This window comes from Haliotis rufescens, unplaced genomic scaffold, assembly GCF_023055435.1.
Source record: "Haliotis rufescens isolate VD_foot unplaced genomic scaffold, xgHalRufe1.0.p SCAF_3, whole genome shotgun sequence".
NCBI lineage: Eukaryota > Metazoa > Mollusca > Gastropoda > Lepetellida > Haliotidae > Haliotis > Haliotis rufescens.
This window is the reverse complement of record NW_025964001.1, coordinates 44,158,903-44,179,105: the sequence shown is the minus strand read 5'-3', so window position 1 is coordinate 44,179,105 and position 20,203 is coordinate 44,158,903. Positions and strand designations below refer to the sequence as shown.

Here is a 20,203-nt window from a genome sequence, read left to right as displayed (position 1 = left end):
GACAGATATTGAGTTGCACATCATTAGTGGAGAAAAACGTCATTAATAAACGATGGCACTTCGTGTTTACTTGAGCGGAAGAAAAACCGTCAAACCAGTGATACATATTTAAAATGATACGAAGAAGAACTAACGAAAAGCAATCGTTGGGAAAATACAGAATTGATTTATTCTTACTATAAATCCTTACTCTCTGACAGATCGTGAAATCTATCTGAATGGTGAAATTAAATTTCCTTTTTCAAATTGGTTACTCCTTGCGTGCAATAAGCAATACATACCGCTGACGCCAATTGATAACTCTTCAAGCTTATTTGACATTACCTTCTGTCTCAGCAGATCTGTGTTTGTCTGAAGTCTGAGTGATTTACGAGCATGGAGGCATTGAAATGTCGATATTTGTTATAACAGGGTATTTAACTGCAAAATCATTATCTTGAGAAATTCTGGTTTACTTTTTGAATATAGGATACCACTTCATCATTGTATCGTTCTATGGACGTTATTTTGCTTTGATTTATATTCTCAGTCATCAACTATAATACCATAAACAAAAATATGAGAAAAGAAGAATCGCTGAAGTGTAAACGCGTAACTTAAAGAATGCTCTTTAAAGCAATAAATCAATTCCCAAATCATTTTTTGTACACAATTTCAAGAGATTCTATAAGAAGACTCCAGTGGCACATGAATGAAAGAACACATCTACAACATAGGCTGATTTGGTCTGATCATAAAATCCAGAATGCATGAAGCGGAAACATTTGTTCAGTTGTTGAAGGGAAAATAGCGAACAAAATTAAATACAATATTGACCTGTTTTTTTCAATTTTCGAGAGGGTTAATGTCACGACAGTTTATCAACATGAGAAAATCGCCTCTGTATAAATTTGCGGTTTTGTGATGTTAGGAATTGTAGCCAATAGGTCCTCTGCTCAGTGATCTCTCAAGCATTAAATTGTACCAAGTCCTCCTGATTCCCTAATGACTTCCTTTTGTTTCATTAGACATATGCTACATTCCTATCACATGCTGATCATGAAGACAAGCGACTAGGGAGCCCCAGGAGACACGCGCGAATAACAGCTGCTCTTTAAAGTAATCCGGCCAAGTCCTTTCTGACAATCTACACTATAAGAAATATGTTGAATCGTACCATCGTCGAAAGTAGAGCTTCTCGAGAGTTGTACGGATATCTTCACGGCTCATACAGTCTCAAAGATTTATTCGGGAAAAAATGAAGCATTGTTCGACCAAATGTGTTAGGACAGTGAGTGCGTTGTATTTTTATTCTGAACATTATTTCAGGGTTTTTTTAACAGCGTGGTAGTTTGATGTAGGCAGAAGGTCAGAAGTTATACATGTTCGCTTTGGTGAAACCCACAAGCACGGGCATGACGCTGAAAGAATGGTCATCATCGAAGCGAATTTGGTGCTCGAACCCACGATCATAGGATCATGGATGGACTACGTGGTCAAAGTAGTCTATCCGAATTGCGCGCCTTAGACTGCTGTGCTAGCCCAGCGTCAGAATAAAATGATTTGATGTTTATTCTGACATACAGCAGAAGTTTATTATAGTTCACTTTTCCCCAAAACAATATAATTTCCAGCGTGTTAAAAAGTGCCAAGTAAGCTTTTCTTCTTTCCAGCAATTGCAATTTTTAGACTTAAAATACGATCAAGTGTAGAAATAAATGAATGATGTAACCAGATTTTATGACTACTGAAGAAATTTTTTTTTCAAGTTCATTTTAAGTCCGTGATCTTAGATGATAGTTTTACTTATATGTTTGAACTATCCTCACCTTCATCACCTCAGATAATCAACAGGGTTTTTGGTCATGTTCAGAAGTTAGAAAAACGCATCATGAAAGTCTCTTACATCAGCCTTTTGGAAACATTTTACATTAATCTCTGCATTTGATGATGAAGCTATAGGTCCAGAACATGCAAGTGCAACAGTTGATAAGAAACAAATTACATTTCCGAGTCATGTGAACACTTCTTAAAACTTGATAACTTACCTATTTTTTTAATAGTTTGAACTTCAAGTAGACCAAAAATGATTCAGGTCATATCTCGTCCTTTTAACGTGTATTTGTGCATGTCATACTCGGGTACAGAAAAGAAATGGCATATTGGTTCTTTAGGTGTTGGTATATACAAAGCTCAGTCAGATAAACAATTTGGTGATCTTATGAAACTGTTTACACAGATATGACTATTTGCTTTTGAAAACCGCATCATCAGAAACTGTACGTGGAGGCATACACATGACCTACCAGAAGAGGCTAGTGCATATATTTATCAATCATTATCATACTTGCGTTCACGCAAACCTGATACCCATGAGCTACTTTACAATCTTGTCATGTTCAGTTACGCCTTGCTGTTTGTTACTTGACGTAATGTGAATTACAAGTAACGCTGGGGTTGTACAGAGGCGTAGCGCCGTGACGCAAGTCTAAATATCGCATACGCCAGCGCTTCTCCAAGCCTTTCACCTTTCTCAAATCCCCCAACCACAATCCCCCCAACCCCTAACCCACCACCACGCCCTAAAACCTTAGAATCGTACCCAAACTACATGGAATTAACTCCTGAATATAATTACTCAAACTTCTTATCATGTAGATTTGAGTCTACTCATTTTGCATACATTATGACGGTAGTTAAGATGAGGCACTACAGATGACAGAAGGCAGAATTGTTCCATGTTAACGTACTAAATGAAATCGATTTGTTTAACAGGTCCACTAATACAATGTAGGCACAAAGAAGACAATAAACTATATTCGTTGTTTTAAAATTAAGTACGAAGAATGTTCCGATGAACCTGATGTTTGTTTGAAAGTGAGCTTTGAGCAGTACTTCAGTCATGTCACGGCATACCAGGTTAATGGGTGGAATTCTTAACGAGACGAACGTCGTGCCGCTTTACTGGAAGATGCTGACAGAATGCAAGGACCAAGGGACCTAAATGAGAGTTGGACTTACTTACAATAAGTAAATGAAGCACATGCATATGCATGTATATACAATTTATGACGTCAAAATCAAGAACTACCATGCGCGCATCATGTTTCATACCCATTAATGTATGGTAAACCTGTAGTAGTTGCATACATACTCACAGACAATACTTTCTAATCAGTGTCGTAAATACCTTGTGTAATATATGCGAATGTATTTTCGGTAAGTATTTACACTTGCTTCGGTAAAAATGAAATGTTTACCCATGGTTCTTGATGTGTATTTCGCCGCCGCCGTCGTCGTAATAGTATGACATATGTTGTGAGAGATGTACTCACATTAAACCTCTTCGACCTCCGCTGAGCATGGCCATTCATTATTTCCACGTGCTAAATTGCATGTGTTGTAAAGTCCATCAATCGATCTTACACGCACCCTTTTCTTAACAAATCTCTGTTTTGCATGGCATACAAACGGACGCCTTGCCATTCTTGCTCACCTTGTTATGCATGACTCTGTTGCATGTATTCAGTAGGAGAACTTACAAGTACAACTGGGGTGACAAATGCATTTTTTAATCCGTGCAGGAATTTCCATTTGACACGATTCTGAAAGCGATTGATAACACAGTGCGAAAGACATGACGGTTGTCTGAAGGCATGTACTTGCTTACTGACGAGTAAAATCTTATATTGTCCCAACTTGTCTGAGGTGTATGTGGGGTGATCAATTGAGAGCCTTACGTTTAGTACCAATTCATATTTATCGAAATACGCCGATGTTCTTCGTTTTCTTTTTATTGAAAATATATAAAAATATCTACCCTTTTATGAACTGCTGAACTATCCTGAACTTGGCTATGTTTTCTCTTCCAGATATGACAGTGTTTAACGTGTGGTCTGCACCTTCCCGAGGATGTTCTGTTATTGTACAAGGGGAGCTTTGGCATTGCCAACACATGCTATGGAAAATTAAATTAGCATTTCACGAGAGCTTATGCTATGTTCATTCTGTAAGTGAACTAACTACCTTTCAACGTCACCTGCAGCACACACAATAGATTGAATGATCTTTTAATAACAACCCGGAACATGTGTATATTCTTTTTACAGCAGATCATTGCTAGAAACATCGATTAACATAGGATCTGTTACAACTCGCAACATGATAATTTGTATTCTACAGCAAAGATTGCTGGAGACTTCGATCAACATAGGCTCTGTTACAACCCGCAACATGATAATTTTCACTCGACAACGGACAAGATAACTTGAAGCAACGACATATGCTTTCTAACATCCCTGAAAATGTTACATTTATCTTCAACACACACGGGAGCAAAAGCCTTCGTTCTGCACAATAGTTTTTTTGCACATGAATGTACTGCGCAAAGTACAATCTAACTACTTGTCACACCAGAAACATCAGATACTATAAATATCATACAAATTAGCATGAAACAGTTACACTAAGTCCCTGTCTCATCGATGTCACAGCAGTATGTGTCACTCAATGTCCATTATCTAATATTGACGCTGGAGGTACTACTGATCTAGAAAATGGTTTAATTCAAATTCTGGTCTTGACATGATACCCATTGTGAAAGCAAGTGCGCCGGCGAGGCCATCGGAAGCACAGTCTCCCCTATCCTAATTGCCAGGCTAATTATACTACATCGATCCCCTCTCTCTGACGGAAACCCCTTCATTAGGCACCAGCCAATATCATGATTACCTACAAGAAAACGTTAGACAGTTCAATAATTTACACATTCATGCGGAGAGAAAGAAATCTAAAATCGGACAGATGAGCGTTGCATTATGTTACCCTAGACATGTACGGGAAGCACTGAAGACAAATTATCTTAACGGTCAGATCGATGTATTTGTTTTAACCTTGTTTCATGTATTATGTGTCAAATATAACTTGGATAATCTCAGTTAAACTACATCATAATGAACTGGTACTTTTGAAAGATGAAACAAATGTTTCCTATATCATTAGTGAGCATCAAACCAAATAGAGAGACATTGGGGTTGGACGTGGTTCCCAAGGCGGGTACGTTATAGTTTTTCTGTGTCACCAGTAATTATATATTTCATTCCTGATCATTGGGTGAGTGAGTCATGTTTTACGCAGCTCTGAATTATGCATTCTAGTCAGATCATGTTGTGTCAGCATAATGTGGAAGGAAAGCCCGGAATGGCGGAGGTACTACTTGTCAACGGGTGAAACTCACGAACACGGATTTGGTGTAGCACTTCCGAGGGTTGTGTCACCCGTGGCCCCTGAGAGAATGGTCAGGTGAGGTGAAATGGGGTTTGTCGTCGCGTCCAAGATTATTGCACTTATATAGCGGCGCGCGCGCGCGCGCGCGCGCGTGTGTGTGTGTGTGTGTGTGTGTGTGTGTGTGTGGCTGCTTGTACTAGTCCGGACCGATGCCGATTTATAGTGCTAGCTCACTGAGATACCATGCCGCAGTTTAACATGAATACCCTACTCAGACACAGTATACTAACTCCGAGCCGACCAGTGCTTGTTTAAGCCCCTTAATGCCGAGCGCCAGACAGGGTAACAACAAGTACCATCTTTTAACGTCTTTTGGTATGACGCGGCCGGGGATCGAACCCCAGACCTTCCGCTCTCCGGGCGGATGCTCTACCACTGGATGGAGTCGAAGTGTGACATCTGTGCCTTCTCATCATGACTTAGAAATAGGTGAAGCTAACACTAACTGAATGTTGTTTTGCCCCACATATATCCGTATTACATAGTATGTGCCTGTGCCATGCATTGGCGTCGCCCTTTGTTATTTTTGTTTGTGTGTGTTTTGTTGTTTAACGCCGCACTCAGCAATTTTCCAGCTAGATGACGGCGGTTTGTAAATAATCGAGCATGGATCAGACAATCCAGTGATTGACATCATAAGCATCGATCCATGCAATTGGGATACGATGACATGCATCAACCAAGTCAACGAGCCTTACCACCCGATCCCGTTAGTCGCCTATTACGACAAGCATAGTCGCGTTTTACGGCAAGAATTACGGCTAAAGACCTATTCTTACCCGGATCTTCACGGGTCGCGTCCCCCTTTACAACTCTCTGTCTTGGCTATGGATTTACAACGGGCTAATTGAGCAAACCTAACCCTTTCAATAAACTAAACAGATATGGGTTCATCATGACATTATCTTCACAAGGTGGGAGTTTTTCGGGCATAAATGTATTTGTTTGTTGTTTAACGCCGCACTCGATAAAGGATATATCCTGACAGCTATCTATCTCGCAAAAAATATATTCTCGAATACATGCTTGGTGGTAGTGTTATATTGTTTCGCTATTATTAGTTAGTTAATATGGTGCAAATACGTTTTCCAATACCCCCGATCACATATATAAGATCCGTGTATGCTGTGATATATTTCGCTCCATGTTTATGTTTTGTTTTGTTTGTATGTTTGTTTGTTGTTTAACGCCGCACTCAGCAATATTCCAGCTAGATGACGGCGGTCCGTACATAATTGAGTCTGGACCAGACAGTCCAGTTATTAACATCATGACCATCGATCTACGCAATTGGGATACGATGACATGCATGAACCAAGTCAGAGAGTCTGACCACCCGATCCCGTTAGTCAATGATACGATTACAGTCCAGCATTGTCGTCTCTTGCGACAAGCATAGGTTGCTGAAGATCAGTTCTAACCCGGATTTCTCGGGGTGCATCATCATATATTTTTTATGAAGACCTAATAGAAAAAAATATGTCTGATATTAAGAGCAAAATTTGACGGTGGTTTGAAAATAATCGTAGTGATTGAAATAATGAGCGTCGATCTATGCAATTGGGATACGATGTCTGACCACCCGATCAATTTAGTCGCCTCTTACGACAATATACGCAAGTTGGTTGAAGGGAATCGTCAGGGATTCTTAAGACTTTGTGAATATAAGACTAGTATATGCACATATTGTAGCTGAGTTGGATCGGGGATTATTGAGACCAAGCATACAATAAATATGGTTTTTCTGTCGCAAATCTAATTTTATCACACACTGTGAAAAAGAACAATTAGGAAGTCGTCTCATTGCTCCTCGTGGTAATGTCACGTGCTCTACTCCGCATGAACAAACAACAAAGTATGTCTTATGTAAGATGAAATTCTCCTTCTTATTGGCGACCGCCTCCGTGGTCTTGTGGTAGAGCGTCCGCCCGGAGAGCGGAAGGTCCAGGGTTCGATCCCGGGCCGCGTCATACAAAAAGACGTTAAAAGATGGTACTTGTTGTTACCCTGTCTGGCGCTCGGCATTAAGGGGCTAAAACAAGGACTGGTCGGCTCGGAGTCAGTATACTGTGTCTGAGTGGGGTATTCATGTTAAACTGCGGCATGGTATCTCAGTGAGCTAGCACTATAAATCGGCATCAGTCCGGACTAGTACAAGCAGCCACACACACACATACACGTGCATGCACGTCGCTATATAAGTGCAATAATCTTGGACGCGACGTTAAACCCAATTTCACCTCACCTCACCTTCTTATTGGCTTATCCTAAAATATCATGTTAATTAAACCCATCCATTATCTGCTTGTCCTGACAAACATGCTCCAGTCAGCTTGTTTACATGCGTAGCTGTCTGGATTCAAAGAATAGTTTACATTTCTCTATTAATATGCATTACTTGCTAGAAATAGACAATGATCAATATTTTTCTTTTTTTCAGCAGAAGCATTTGTCTCATTGTTTCTATCTCAAATACAAAAGTAGGACACACGAGCTCAATCGAGGCAGGTCGATAAATGTATATATGTTCTAGTCAATGTGTAAAATGACTGAAAGTTTTACTTAGACAATTTACAAAACGCCAAAACGTTTCACTGATTTGCAATTATTTTTCCATCTATTATATCATGATGACGATTTCCAAACATTTTTATGCTCTATTTCACTCACCACTGACTGAAAATATTAGGATTAAAAGAAAACGAAAGTCAAAGGATATTGTTTTATAACTTTTTTAGCTTCTAATCCTAGTATTAGTCGTGTATTGTGGTGTTTTTATTCCCTTTTTAACTTCTTAATAGCCGTCAGTCAATCTGACGGAAAAAGACTGAAATATGTTGGCATTTTTTAAATTACCTAAGTTCAAATTTCAGTCATTGTACACATTGACTGATTTTACATACTGACTGTCACATATACACCTTGAAATAGGTTAAGGGCCGCCCCTTCTTTCATCTCATACCTCCCGGACGTCTATGTATCTTTGGATCATACCTACACACAATGCATGGCACTGATTTGCTGTTTCTCGCCGCACTGAGATATCTTCCAGCTACATAATGGCGATCTGCATATAACCGAGTCTGGACCAGACAATCCAGTGATTGGCAACACGAGCATCGATCTACGCAATTATGATACGATTAAATTCATCATTAAAGTCACCGAGCCGGACCACCCGAACCCTCTTACAACAAGTGACCCGTGATGATCCGGGGTAGGTCTTCAGCAACCCATGCCTGCCGTAAAAGGCGACTATGTTTGTGGTAAGAGGCGACTAACGAGATCGGGTGGTCAGACTTGGTTGACGCTTGTCATCCCAATGGCGTGGATCGATGCTCATGATGTCCATCACTGGATAGTCTGTTGCAGACTCGATTATTTACAGACCGCCGTCATGTAGCTGCAATACTGCTGATTGCGGCGTTAAACAACAAACAAACAAACAAAACTTATGACAAGCATGGGTTTCTGTAGACCAATTCTTACCCAGATCTTCACGGGGTGATTTCACATTAATAAATGCCCAATACACCACCTATACCGAGTAGTTATAACAATACGAGTGCTAGCACATGGTCACATTATATATCATGCAACAAATCAGGGAAGGCAACTAAAAGAGAAGTAAAATTGTCAAGAAAGAGTAGTCATTATAAAACATGTTATCACATAATCGATTTGGTTTATGTATATATATTCAATATGGGTATATTCTAAATGTTTTCGGTCAGGAAGTTAATACATGGCCTCATTTCAGAAACTGTCAATTTGATGGAACTAAAAAGCATGCGGTGCCAAGCCTTTTTTCCAAGTGTATAAATATTCTGCATATTTACCATTCTTGTCTGCCCAGACTAAACAAGAAAAACTATATTTTACTTGGTTGTCAGCTTCCCCCATACTGGTGTGTGAGTCACGTCTTGGCCTTCCTAAGAAGCCGGCATAATGACTCGAGTGTCCACTGACAGGTTATAATCAGAATCATTGTAGTCGCATTTCAGCCTCCTGAAGACGACTTAAAGTTTTAAATCAAAAGCCACGCAGCATGGCTTACACCCCGGGGATATATTGAAATACCAGAGTTCGCATGCTTGTAGTTCCATGAACAGTTATAAAATGAAAGCACGTTTCTAGACTATGTGTTGTTGTTTTTAATCCGGGAACCTTCCAAGTCGGACATATACGAATATACAGCAGGACATACGTAGGCGAGCCATGGGTTCTATAATCTATGAGATACATGTCAGCAAAATGACAATAGGTTCTAAATGATTCACAATCTGTGCTTTGAACAGTATTTCAGCTATATCATAGCATGTGACCTTACTGTGGAAGCCAAGGTGATGCAAGTCTTAGACGTTTTCCACGTAACCTTGGATCTCCGTGGCCCAGTGGTAGAGCGTCTGCCCGGAGAGAAGAAGATCCGGGGTTCGGTCCCGGCCAGGTCATACCAAAATACGTAAAAAGATGGTACTTGTTATTACCCTACCTGGCGCTCGGCATTATGCAGCTAAAACAAGGACAAGTCAGCTCGGAGTCAGTACACTGTGTCTGAGAGGCGTTACATGTTAAACTGCGGCATGGTATTTAGTTGGCTATCCCTATAAAATCGGCATTAGTCCGGACTAGTACATGCACGCACACATGCACACACACGCACACGTACACACACACACACAGAGACGTGCATGCACGTTGCTATATAAGTTCAATAATCCTGGGCGCGACATTGAATCACAATATAAAATAAAGTAATCATGTAAAGTTCTTTGAGAAACGACGTGTATAATATATAGTTAACAATAGGTTGTCTCACCTTCTATATTCATATAAAAGTACATCAGTACAGAGTTGACTTCACGAGGAGACACCTTTTTGTTACGTTCATCTCAATGATTTTTTCATAAACATAGCATTTTGAATTTCTCCTTTTCAAACTCAATTTCAAAGGGTTTTTTTTATTCCAAAAAATGAGGTGTTGCTGAGCTGAAGGAATTTGCGTATAACAAGGTTTTATATTTGATTAAAAAAACACAATTAAGAGGTCATTGATGAAGCGTTAAAAAATGCTGTTTTCCGTTATTAATATCTCTGTTGTCAAGGAGATCATGCAACCAGGATGAAGGACACATGGAAAAAGAAACAAATTTCCGGAAAGTAGACGAGTATGTTTAAGGCGTTTCTTGAGCATGTGAAAAGTGAGTGTTCTTGAATACTGTGTGTTGGTGACGTTAAGAGGTTGAGTTTGAGGTACTCGGCGTTGCGCAATATTTCAAGTGTTGAATCAGAAAGCCACGTTTTCATTACTGAATAAAGTTAAATCAAACTCCCGACATGGCGCCCGTGCAAAACATAATTATAATATGAAGAATATATGTCCAGGAGACAGAAGTTTATGTTCTACATGACCTTCCCCGCATTAACATTACACAGAACAGTACCCCGCTCCTCACAGCTAAATTAGCGTTATGATTATTTCAGATTAACCTGAGTCTGATCGCTGAAACGCTCAATTTGCTTTGTGGTAGGGTGTAGGGTATATGTGACGCCTATCAATGTAGTTACCATCATACGTTCACTTAGGTTTACGACATTGTAACGCTAAGTTAACTTTAAAGAGAGGAAATCGCCTCATCTGTTTTCAATACTTTTCCTTAATGACGGGCAATATTCCTTGAGCTCCAGCCTTTGGAGTCCATATTTCACATCTTGTTAGATAGAATTGAGTATGCTCTTTCTATGAAGGTTTCAAAGAACGTCATAAAACTCTTGCTCACAAGTTGTTTGAACAGGGTTACAACATTCAATGCCTGCTTAAAGCTTTCAAACCGTTTTGTGGAAGACACGTGGAGGACACTTTCAAGATTAGACGCACACGTGACCAAAGTGATGTCAGATGCAATTCCCTATTTTGACTTGCACAATTTGTTCCATTTTTGTTCAGGTAAACACTTGACTTGCCTTTGCATGTCTTTGTGACGGTTGCGCCGATGGCGCAGGATACGCTCACCTTTCCGCGAACACCTGGTATCATCACTATTTGATATGGTTGACTCGAAGCGCACCCCGTGAAGATTCTGTATAAAAATAGGTCCCCAACGACCTATGCGTGTCGTATGATGAGACTCAATAGATTGGGTGGTAAGGCTCTGGGACTTGGTTGATTGCATGTCATAACCCCACAGCGTTGGGCGTTGCCCAGTCGTCTAAGGCGCCGCAATTCGCTATGCAGATTTGCGTTCCTTAGGCAATCTAAAAACCTATGATTGTGGTTTGGAATCCCGGTTCGCCTCGATTATGTTTCTAGGTTTGTCTGAGACCTGCATCACTTCGGGCTTCCCTTCCACATTAAGCTGACACGCTGTGATATGAATAGAATATTGTTAAAAGCGGCGTTTAACCCAATTCACTCACTCACTCACACAATTCGCCGTGGACCTTAGATCGCCTGGTGGTATCAAGTTTTGGCCACTGGTCCTGCTCCACGAAAACAATCCGAGCGTAATTCACTGTCATGTATTTATTCACATGAATGGTTAATTACGGCTGCAAGTCTGTCTGTAAATGTCCTCACGTGTTAGTGATGTTCCATAAGTGATGCAGGTCACTTACCTGTCTACCCTTTGGGGATTCCAGGTTAGACTGTAATGGTATTACAGGTCGAAAACGAAAGGTTGGTCAGGATCGGTGACTTGGTCGACTGCATGGCTTTTTGCCCAGACGGAGTTGATCTTTGTTCATATTAACAATCACTGCCATGTCTGGTCCAGTAAAGGTGACGATATCTTTGTCAGATCACTAATTTCGAAGCAATACAAGACAGTTTAACTTGTTTAAGAAAGCATTTCATGGCGTGTTGGGATTTCGGAGCAACACTGCTTCGGTGTTTTAATGGTTTAATGCGCGTCGAGTGTGCGTGAAACTTGTGTTTCACTCTTTGCAAATATTTTGCAAATTACTGACTTGAATATGTTTAATCAATATTATACACACGTAGTACACATCACTTACCAATTAAGGCAAGGTGTTATTTAGGTAGCGGAATAAGTCAAGTGGACCGTAGTACACTCGTACTATAAGTATTATAAGAAAAGAACCAGGTGATCTGGATACAGGGAGGCATGTCCTATCGGTAATATATCCGTCATGGGTGAACGGGAAGGTAACAGTACATTTAGCTCAGGAAACAGTTCTCTCTCAAGCAATATGAGGATGACGACATTGACATTATGAACGAGGGAAAAGCTATACTGGAGAGTCAAAAGCGTTTGAAACCAATCACGTTTACCTGAAGGCACTTGAAATGTTGTTAAACTCATAATTCAAACAATTTTATCAACGTCTGGATAATTCAAATCAAATGTTTATTTCATCAGTGCATGATTCCAGGTCTGATATAACAGTATGGTTGTAGATACCTTTTCCAATTTCACGCAATACAAGTCTCTCTGTCCTATCATCCTGCTTCTTGTGGATTGTGGATTTGGCGGGATGCTTATCTACTACTTGCGTTAATGCACGAGAACAAATTGTAAGGGATGGAATGGATTTTGAAATCATTGGAAATAATAAGTAAATATTAGCCTCAATTGTGACTGTATGCAGAGATTCTGAAAAGGTATTCAGATGCCAGACAGTGTAAAATGTTCGAAACAAGTAAACATTGATTGCGTAAAAACAGTAAGCTAAATGTATATCCTGTTTCAAATATGCATATTTATATAAATGATTTGAAGAACATGTCTTCCACGATTAATCCAGTTCCAACCATAAAATGGTTGCACCCTAAACGTTACAGTGACGCCAATATGAAACGATATTGACATTTCTGTTGACTTGACACAGGTTTAGTGACTCAGTGAATGCATTATTCAAAACATCCACTTTGCACATGACCCGCTCTGTGAATATAATCCATACAACATGTGCACATGTATCCATATATTGTTGACTTACGACTCAAGTATTGATTTTGTTGATTGCTACTATACATTTAACATTTCAAGCATCTTCTGGGTCTCTTTCTTGAATTATATACTGGTGTAGTTGTCATATTAAATATATTTTGAGAGCAATAATGGCCAAATATAGGCTACAAGCATTCAACTTTTCTGGGACCTTTCTAAACAGAAAATGTCCAACAAAGATACAGAAATAACCTTAAAGTGGCATCACAAATATAATTGTGGAATCGATGAAGTTTGAGAAGTGATGTCGCAAGGTGCACACCTGAAGATTAGTATACTCAACAACAGCTAACTGAACAATGCCAAATTGGTCCGTGTAAATACCGACATCCATAGGATGATGATAATAAATATGTTTCAACCAGAAGGTGTTTTTCCTTACTGTTTAATCGGTGAATCTGTCAAAAAGCAATGTAAGACGAGCTCTTACGAAAGTTTTTTCTCCAAAATACTCGGTTTGTCTTGATATTTCAATACTTCAACTAAACGTACATATCTAAACTACTAGATAAGTAATCGATTTATTTAACCTTTATTCAGAATAAAATACGTAAAATATACGTTCAGTAGAATAGAATGAAACTGTAGGTGTTGCTTCGGAAGCCAGTAAATATAACACTGTGTACTCTGCGGTGGTCAAACAAGTTCTTTCTAGATGCATGCGTCCAATTGACTCATCTCCATTTTTTATATTGGATCTTATTTATAGTCCCAAGCGTACACCAACTCGAATTTAGACTGAATTTCAGCATCCCTACGGCTTTTAATAGTATAATCAGATTAAGGATTTGTTTGCATAATCATATTATCATAATCCGGAGTCCGCTGCATGGTCGTGTCCATAATGGATCAGATGTACACGTTCATTTCAATAAGAACTAGATTATTGCCATTTCAAAATTGGGATTTGAAACGTCACAAGATGTAAACGTATCGGCTAAATGGCTAAAATATGGCAATACGAACGATTTGCGAGATTTTTCAGGAACAAGAGCATGTATTTGTTACGATTTTCTTACGAGATGAATATGACGAAATTACAGATACAGAGAAAATATCAACTAGCATCCGGGTATTCGAACAAATCCACAAATAGTTATACAGCTGAGGAGACACTACAGCTGTTTTGTATAACAAGTTGTTCAGTGTTGTGCGGGACCGAAGCACCAATGAATGAGTGAATGTTGGTTTACGCAAACACGAGTGAATGCGTTTGGTGTAAAGCCGCTGTGACTAGTATACCAGTTCCCTTACTTGATGTGGGAGGAAAGTTCCTGGTGGGGCAAGTCACAGACGTTTACCACTTTGGAGAAACCCACAAACACGGGTATAGTAATGACAAAGGAAGGATTGTAACCATGGCTACTATTAGATTCGAACCCAATAACGTTAAGTGCCGCAACTCTCCAGAGCTAAGTGTTAGCCAGCTCTAGCCACCCGTGCTTCTTGACGCAACAGACACAAGTTCATGTATTACCCCTGTGGCCTGACCCGTGAAGACTCAGGTTAGAATAGGTCTTCAGCAACCCATGCTTGCCGTAAAGGGCTGCTAACGGGATCGGGTGGTCAGACTCGCTGACTTGGTTGATGCATGTCATCGCATCCCAATTATCGATGCTCATGATGTCAATGAATGGTTTGTCTGGTCCAGAATCGATTATTTACAGACCGCCGTCATCTAGCTGGAATATTGCTGAGTGCGGCGTTAAACAACAATCAAACAAAACCCCGTTGCCCTGATAATCGAATATATGCAACAGGCAAACTGGTGGTTGATATCATGACTAAAGGTGTCGTATGCACACAATTAGCTATTACATATTGTAAGCATTCGATTTACCAGTTATCATGACAAGTATGGGATACTGGGGATATATCCATCAAGTTCGAACCTCCAAACAAAGTCAGCGTCAGAGAAGCACAGTAACACATGTGTACATGTACTCCATGTGCCTTACTCGCAAATGAAATAAGCGTGAAATAATGACATTTCGCATTGCAATGCATGCATTTGTTCTATACTCCGCCTCACCTCCATCAAAAATGACCTACATGTACGAAATACATGATGCAGCAATGTATAAAATCCCAACTATGTACCTCCATATATTCCTGAACACTGTGCCTTGATGTTTATAAGAAAAAACATTTTTTATACTAATCAGATCCATCTGCGTGGTAAGATTAACATGAATTTGTTTACGTCTACTACACATGGCAGACTAACTTCCCACACTTTATATTCTGTGTAACATCTTTTATTGTTTCCATCTTGTACTGCGGCGAGTGTTTGAACAGCACGAGTATAATAGGGACATACTCTGGATGCACCCATAGCTTATTTAATCATAGGCCGTGTTTGTAATAAAAGCAGTAAATCCCTCAGACGCACGGTGAGGGTGTTTTACGTACGCAGGTGGATGCTTCACCATGTTTACTTCTGATGCTTGTTCTTCGGATTGCTTCGGTTTTTGTTACGAATGTCAAATTTATGGATAAGACCGAAAAAGACTAGGCCAAGGCTGTTGCCAAATCGCATGCTCTGTTGTAGATCAATACACACATGATAGCATTGAAGCAAACTTACAGAGCCAAATGACCTCATGAAGACTCGCATGTATGGATTCGAAATATTTTATTCATTGACTTTGATGTATACTGTTTTCCAGAGAATATTACAAAGCATTCTTCACTGCCTTCTCGGAAACTGTTGTTTCTATCATTTTATTGCCTTTTGGAAAAATAAGAACAGACACATATATGCAGTAACTTTCCTCACTGTATCGGGAATACAGACAGTCAACATGGTCTATGCTGATGCTGCAATGCTGATGCTGATGCTGCAATGCTGATGCTGCTAAGCTACTGCCAGACGTTTTATAACTAAATGGTAAGAAAATACGTCATCACGTCAATCACGTAGAGTGCTTTGTCTTCAGAAGTAAAGAAAGAACATACTTAAAATATGTTAATCTTATATAGAGCTTTGCCTTTCAGAATTGTATTTAAAGTAAGGAAAAACTGACAACATGTCAATGATATACTTAGATATATTCTTAATATAGTAGAGATTTCGTCTTTCATAATGTGTGTAAAGTTGGGAAACACTGAATAAATCATTTGTGTCAATCATATGGAGCTTTGTCTTTCAAGATGTGTGTAAAGTGGGGAAACACTGAATATATAATTTATGTCAATGATATAGAGTCAATGATTGTCCATAAACTCTGTTTTATAGTACCAAGACACGACACACGAGATCAACTATTTCAATATTATCGGCTACTACTGCTTAGAGGGAACACACACACACACACACACACACACACACACACACACACACACACACACACACACACACACACACGCACACAAACAAACAAACAACGTATATTCATATGAGGAGATATCATTACTATGTCATTCTGTGTGAACAGCATCAATGACAGTTAGGCAGAGGGGGTAATTAAACTTAGAAAACTTAAAGTAGGTCGGTTCCCGGGATCCCTTTACTTCATACTAGTTTTAATGTGTTACTGTATCTAACACATCTGATGACCCAATAGTACATCCGGGCATTTGCATTGTTTCATCTAGCAGCATGACATACTGGTCAACATCAACAACTATATTGTCATAAGTTTCGTCTGACGTTTGGTGGTGCCGCCAAATTTACATCAGAATATATTCTCATCGCACTTTCCTAAGTTGATTTACATATTTGTACATGCCAAGACTTAACGACCCTCCTTTTCGCTTCATTTGTCTGTAACTTGTAGTCTATAGTGAATCCATTACTGGCGTCAGTGAGAGAAAGGCCCACCACATGCAACCGTGTGCAACCGTTTCATTGATCATTAAATCCTTTATATTAGTCACTGGCATTCCTAACTTGTGATTTTTTTACTCGTCGTCAATGCTGTTTAATTCTAGTTCAACTTGTTTCATACCGTTCAAATGAATGAAATACGATGTGTATAGAAGACTGCCTACAGTTTCCATTGTACCTTGTGGATGATGCGCTATATTCAATTAAGAGATATCATCATCATTATCACATGTGGACATGATATGAGCAATATGTTTGTAAAGTTTGTAGAATGATGTGAATAGGAACAAGTGAGTGGATACGCCACTTTTAGCAATATTATTGCATTATCAATGTTTGTGTGGGGCGGGGCATCTCCAATAGTGTACCACGTGGAGAATTGAACCCGGGCCTTCAGGGTGTCCAGTGTTCTTTGTAACCACTAGACTACCCCATCGCGCCGGCATATGTATTCTTACAATAATCATAAGACTCTAACACGGTGACTTTAGGTTGTAGGATACAGTACCGATACAGATACACTAGTCACAACAGAAACATCAATCTAGTTGGTTGCACATGTTGTCTGATGTTTACAAACTAATAAATATTATATTAAACAGTCATGCAGTTACCATATGCATGATGATTTGTCAATCCTGATGGTAGCGTTTCCACTGATATCGCCTGAAGTTACAACTTTCTGGAGTTATGTCACTTTGAATGCCTGGCAACATTGAAATCAGTAATCGTTTCATAGTTGCAGTTTTAACAGAATCCGAACTGACGAAACTTGACAATTTAACCTCGACACAACAAATGTATGCGGTAGTTTCGATGTGCGATCCTGCCGCGCTAGCGGCAATACACATACACAATAATCACTGTATGTGATGTATGGCATTAATGAAGACTTAGAAAAACTGTGTGAGGAACAGTTTCATTGATGCCGTCGAACGAATCAGTGCCAACGAAGAACATGAAATTGAAACTGAACTGTACGTGTTGCTTTTTATTCAGATCTACGAAGAACAAACAATACACTGGAATTCTTATATAAAAAAAATAAAACTTCAAAGTGTAAGAATATTCCATGGCCACTATATTTTCTTTCAGGTAAGATAAGAAAACACGAATAGTTTCGATATCATATATATTTCCCTTAACAAATGCTACTTCATCGCGTCGTGATGTCCTATGTGTTCCTATCGAGTATATTAACCATCTATTCCAAGCAGTTGTCCTAGAAACTGTTTGAACAACCTTGGAGAAAGTGATAAATTGTTATTGACTATAAGGAAAGAGGCAACCCAATCCTGTAGAGTTTGGGAAAACTAATTTATGTCTTAATTACAATCGAAATCGACAAGAAGTCAGATGAAATGCATACCACTTACCACTGAAGAGACGACAGGTCTTCACCGCGCCAATCACAACAGCCTCTGTCGCCAATCAATGCAATACATCCAAGTTGTCCCTCATAAAATCCATATGCTTAGTTTTGTCATTTGATGCAATAGACATTGTCTGGAAGGCAGTAACTCACTCCGCTGCAGGTAACACCACGATGGACAAAAAGACACATCAATCGATGAATCTGGATCTCTGAAAGATAAATAAAAGTGATGTGAATACGAGGCGTCTGGACGGAGACGTCTCAATATGACATCGATGACTTTCCCGAAAGTCTTCAAACAAATCAATTTCACATGCACTTCACGATGCTATGTGTCAATATTCTTTACAACTTATGCAATTCTTTGGTAGTACCACAAGGAAGGTTTTCCCTTTCTGGCGGTTGTTCAGGGAATTGCTTTAGCGGCCGAGAAATTCCGATCGTTATCGCTCCGATTGGCTGCCCACAGCAATGAATACCTGACAGAGACGTGGCCTCCGCTTGACTACCAGTGTAGCCCAAGTGATGCAGGTGTGTTGGATAAGCTTGGAGGCGTCGGATTGCAAACTGGTCGCACGCGTAATAAGGAGCATGTGTTAAAAAATACCACGTGACCAGCTCGATCTCTTCCGTATCAATGGACTTGAAAATGATGGAAAACTGGCTAACGGCTGGAATGACTGATGTGATAAAAAGAAAATATCATTGATGGATAGCCAACTCATGGATATGTATGGATAAATGGAACTTTGTTAGTCTGAGGTCTATGATATAGAAACCTGTACTTGTCTTACGAGCTGAGAAGGTGGATTGGGTGGTCATTTGGCTGATTAAGTTTCATTGTACCCTAGTAAGAAGCGACTAACGGGATCGGTGGGTCCGCTCGCTGACTTGGTTGATGCATGTCCTCGATCCCAGTTGCTCATGATATTAATCACTTGATTGTCTAGCCCAGACTCGGTTATTTTCAGACCGCCGTCATATGGCTGGAATATTGCTGAGTGCGGCGTTGAACAACAAACCAACCAACCATTGTTTTCTAACGGCGTTGTACGTTGACAATGCTCATAATGTCAGTCACAGGTTCGCCTAGCCTCGACTACATATATTTAGCTGGACTATTGCTGAGTGCGGCTTTAAACAACAAACGAAAGCAAACAGAATATATGTTTATGCTTTCATTAAAGAATTGAGTTCAAGCACTGCGAAGGAACATATCTATCATTTTTCAATGATTTTGTTTGATGTTAATGCGCTAGGGAGAAAGTATACGAGGGGTGATTGAAAAGTTCTAAGCCTAATTACAAAGGATGTATAGTACACTCTTAACAGTTTTCATGCATTTAGTACAGTACTTTCCATGGTTGCAGGATGCATTTGAACAACACACACAACCAGGCAGCATATTTCTGCAGGCATCAAAGTGGCTAGCTAATCTCGTTTAAAAAAGAAAGAAATCGGCTCTCGCGCCGTCATCCAACTGAAACCTCTAACAGCCATTCATGCAAACATGTTGTTAACTTTTGGGGATGTGCTCCTTCTTCCTTTGACACTGTTAAGAGGTGGCTAGCGGAGGTTACATTGCCAGTTTGACCAACTGATGGACGGAAGCCCCATGAGTAATTAAGTGGGAGGTCGTGTATGGGCTATACTAGGTACAAGTACATGTACATGGTCAAGGCCGGTTCTGTAATTGGACTGGAGAATATACTTCTCTTACTGATCCTTGGACGGACCCGCTGAGAATTTTAAATGGTACACGGG

General features: G+C 39.7%; 1 protein-coding gene across 3 annotated transcripts in view; it reads right to left on the bottom strand.

Moving 5' to 3' along the window:
• Positions 1 to 18,978, bottom strand: part of LOC124124098 (muscarinic acetylcholine receptor M1-like) — an 84,279-nt gene extending 65,301 nt beyond the window's left edge. Inside the window, exons 1-2 of one of the 3 annotated variants that reach the window (XM_048402992.1) lie at positions 18,919 to 18,978; positions 18,441 to 18,648 (exon numbers count right to left, since the gene is read on the bottom strand). The gene's annotated coding sequence lies outside the window, so the exon portion shown is untranslated. The other 2 variants (XM_048402991.1, XM_046487220.2) reach the window with 2 other exon arrangements.
• Positions 18,979 to 20,203: the final 1,225 nt, after the last annotated feature.